General features: G+C 41.2%; 1 non-coding gene across 1 annotated transcript; it reads left to right on the top strand.

Moving 5' to 3' along the window:
- The first annotated feature begins 2,739 nt into the window (after positions 1–2,739).
- Positions 2,740–2,871, top strand: LOC127671393 (small nucleolar RNA SNORA17). The gene has a single exon (XR_007974752.1). It is a non-coding gene; the product is annotated as a small nucleolar RNA SNORA17 (small nucleolar RNA).
- The last annotated feature ends 1,691 nt before the right edge of the window (positions 2,872–4,562 follow it).

Here is a 4,562-nt window from a genome sequence, read left to right on the forward strand (position 1 = left end):
AAGTTGAGCTCTGAATTGATGTTTAACTTTTAGCGACTTCCACTTCCCTCTTCACGATCAGCTCACCTGTGATTACATATAGCTTCTCAGGACAGCTAGAAGAGCGGATGCATCATCCATTGCTATATCTTTAAAAATCCCCTCCCCCAGGAAACGAGTTTGGGATTCATTGTAAATGTTTTCATCTACATTTTCTCATGTTATCCAAAGTGAGTTTATTCTTTTGATTGCTGAGAGATAAGAAAGAGTGAAGGTGGACCATTTCAGGAGATGCTTTAAAATAATCATGATTCATTCATTATCTCATGTCACAATGAATACTTAGAATTTTATCTGCAGCTGGCTCAAGGGCCCAATTCACTGAATCAAAATTACCAGCAAGGGAATGTACACAAAACCCAAGAGAATATCAACCATAATTGCATTAGTATCAAAACAAAAGAAAGAAGCTTGAGGACACTGTCCAGTCCTAATACACACATACACTCTACACTCTGGACATAATTTATTCTTAATTATCTGGGGATTGATTAAATTTGAGTGACCTTTGCAGAAAAGCAAAGGATGCTTTGTTAAGAGGAGTAGTTAATTTTATTCATCTGCACATCTCAAGGGCACAGAGAAGATAAACAATTAAAGTGTTTTAATTATAGATAATAGATAACTACGTATAGACATCTTTATATATCAGCAAACTTTATTTCTGGTGAGAGTATAACATGTTGCATCCATTATGGAAATCAATATGGAGTTTCTCAAACTCAAAATTTTAGTTTCTCAAAAAACTAAAATTAAAACTAGCACATGACTCAACCATACAATTCCTGGGCATATACCCAAAGGACTCTAAATACTACCACAGAGGTTCTTTAGCATTCATGTTATTTTTGCTAAATTCATAATTTCAAGAAAATGGAACTGACTTAGTTGTTCAACAGGAGATGAATGTATGGTATACTCACAAAATTGAATTTTATTTAACCATAAATTAAAAAGCAAATAATAAAACTTTATAGGAAAATAACTTGACCTGGAAATTACTATGTTGAATAAAGTAACTCAGGCTCAGGAAAAAAGCAAAACTTAATTGTTCTCAGGTATATCCTATTTTAATTTTTATATGTGCAGATGTCTAGGGTATATATATATATGCATATGTATTACAGACCATGGGTCTGCTGTGGGGTAACCAGGGTCCTCTGGTCCAGGAAAGCACAGGTCCGGCTGAGATGACAGACAGAACAAACCACACACACAGAGGCCGTTTGAACCGAATGTATTCTGGAGCTCTGAGGCAAGGATTTTTATACAGGAAGAGTTGGTGTTACCATTTCAAAAGATGTAGCCAGTGAGGCAGGCACAATTATCATAGCCATTTGGTACAAGGAAATCAGGTACAAAGTTTCTCAAGTAACAGATATAGAAGATCAATTTACAGATGCCATCAAACCTCCTGATTAGAATACAGAGTCACTTATAGTTTACAGTAAACCTTCAAAGAGTTTGAAGTTTCTTATACCACCTGGGTCTTAACAAGTTCTTGTGAGAAATCCTTATCTAACATTTAGCCTTCTATCTTGTGAAACAAAACTTCCTGACTAAATCAATGCTTTCAGTACCAGAGTTCCAGAGCCATCTTCATACACATACGCACAGCCATAAAAACCTGCATGTGGTTGGAAGGTAGTAATTATGTAAACAACTATGAAGCAAGGCATTGAAATTCTGAAAAGGGGGTTTGGCAGTCAGTGAGTTGACTTCAAAGACCGGATTATCAGCCAGGCCTTAGGAATCCCAGTGAAGAGAGAAAAGGAGGAAGTCAGGGCAAACTGCTACTTGGGAACTAAGGGCTCATTTTAAATAGCCAGAAAGTAAGAGAGTACAGTAAATTGCCAGGTGAGATTATCAGCTTCCACAGCTTCCAGAGAGTTCCGTTCTTCCCAGGAGGCATTTCTTTTCCGCCTCTGTCTGTAAAATATCATTTTTACAGACATCACTGGGCCACTGCAGCACATACGCATATATATATATATATATATATATATATATATATATATATATGCATGTATATATTCATATGTGACTGTGAGTGTGCATCTATGCCATATAATTAGAAAGATACCACAGGGGGTAAAAAAAAGAGGTTTTAAAGACACAGAAGATGAAAGAATATATATATGACATTAAAGCAAAAGAGACTAGAGGTAGGGAAGGATGGTTAGAGAAGGTTGAGGTTAGTTGGGACAGAAGTAGGAAGGAAGATAAAAATGCAATTATATATGAAAATACCAAAATGAAACCAGTTACTGGTATTCTAATTTTTAAAATGAAGCATCAAATAGAATATATTAGCTAAAAAATTAAAATTCAAACTAACACATATTTATGAGATATTAAGTGTATATACAATAGTATATAGTAGTATAAAGGGACATAGAGAAAGGTAATTGTAATTCCCATTTGATTACTCTTCTCTTTACATTTTAAATTAGCCAATTTAATGTTCTGTAATATGGCCTATGTGACACTTTGTCTATATTTTTGCTTGTATATAGAGATAGATAGATAGATAGATAGATAGATACCAAATTTATTTTAAATATATATGATACACACACACATATATACATATATAAACATACATATATATATATATACATATATATATTACATCTGTGTGTGGTCCTCACACAATAAGAGTTTAGCATATTATATGTTTTAAAATGTTTATATTTTCTGCCTGCCTGTACAAGTGCTACAGTTGTGGCTGCTGTGGCACATGTGCATCAGGAGGTGGCAGAGAGGAGAGAGGCTATTTCTATACCCAGTGTTCTGGTCTAAGAACATCTAAATGATTAATAGCCTAACATTCCTTGAAAAAAACAAAGCAAGCCTGAGACAACTACCAGTCCAGCACTAGGAGGCTCCCACGGAGGTATAGCCTGAGATGACCGCCAGGCCCTTACAGCTTCCAGGACCAGGAGCAAGCTGAAGACTAGAAGAATCCTGAGACTAAGAGCTCGCTCAGATGGGAGTGAGCCCGAGACAGGAGACTCGCCCATGGGGTCACTTGGGCGGGCCAGGTGAAGAGTGAGCCTGAGATGACCATCAAACTGGCCTGGGCAGGAGGCCTGGGCAGGAGGCTAGTCTGAGACAGACCACCAGTTGGCCACTATGAAAACCGAGGTAGAGTCTGGGCCAAAGCATGCCCAAGATGGCCCCTATCATGCACCATAATGCTCGAACAGTGCATAGCACTCCTGAGATCACTCCTGAGATGATCCCAATCACTCAGAAACCATATGGACCACTAAGAGGAGCAAGTAGTGATGGAAAAATGGAAGAGAAACAAAAGGGTGTTGGCACTGTGACGACAGGCAAAACCGGAGACTCGAGGGTAGTGAGGGGCACCCTGATATGAGTAGCCAGTTATGCCACCTGGGGCCATGGTGGGGTCCTGGCCTGTGCTGCCACATCTGGGTCCCAGGCCCTGAAGCAGCAGAGGTCTGTTATCACCAAAGGTCAGGTAGATGTACCTGGTCTGGGTTGCCACCTAGGGACATGTCAGTGTCTGGGGGACTATGCATAAGTGGCCACAACCCTAACCTGGGCATCATGGGAGAGCTGGCCCTAGCCCTAGCTAACTTCAGTATTCAGGAGAGCCCCTGAGAGCACATGGCAAGAGTTGTAAGTGAGCCAAGCTCTGAGGATATGAGTGTGAGAGAGTGGTCCTACCACTCATCTGGGCATTGGTATCAATGAGAGAGAGATACCTTCATGCCCCCATTGACACCTACAGCAGGAAGGAGAGCTGGCCCTGGGGTTATCAGAGCAGGAGAGCTGACCCTGCACCCCACATTGGAAGCACAGTAGAGCTTGCCTTGGATGTGGAAGTTGTGGGTGAGGCAGCCTGTGTTTCTGAGTTTGAGAAAGCTGGTCCTCTTTGAGAAACCTCGTCCTCCTCCTCCTCCTCCTCCTCCTCCTCCTCCTCCTCCTCCTCCTTCTTCTTCTTCTTCTTCTTCTCTCTCTCTCTCTCTCTCTCTCTCTCTCTCTCTCTCTCTCTCTCTCTGCCTCTACTACCCTCTTAACTCCCCTCCCCATGCCCTGAATAAACTCTATTCTATACTGTACCATCTGTGGCTGGTCCCTCAAGGAGATGGGATGCCTTGGCATGAGCCACTGAAACATCCCCTTCCCCATACTTTACCACCCCTCCATAAAACATATCCCTTCTCTCTTTATCTTTTTAAAAACACATCACCCAGTGTAATGAGAGTGGGAAAACTAACATGTCCCTCACCATCTGCAATGCTTGGGAGAGAGGGCCCTTCCCCTTGCTTGGGCAGCATAGTAGCACTGGCCCAGATGGCAAAGTTGTGGGTGAGCTGTCCTGAGGGTATGGGAGTGGGGAAGCCAGTGAGCTGACCAGCTCAGATTCCTCTCAGGCCTAGATCCAGGACTTTGAGTTGGACCAACACAACATCTACTGCATTGCTGGAGTACTGTAGTGCATGAAGAGGCCAGCTCTATAGATCTAAAACTGTAAAATCTCCATGACACAA

The sequence above is a fragment of the Apodemus sylvaticus genome, chromosome 20 (assembly GCF_947179515.1).
Source record: "Apodemus sylvaticus chromosome 20, mApoSyl1.1, whole genome shotgun sequence".
Lineage (NCBI taxonomy): Eukaryota > Metazoa > Chordata > Mammalia > Rodentia > Muridae > Apodemus > Apodemus sylvaticus.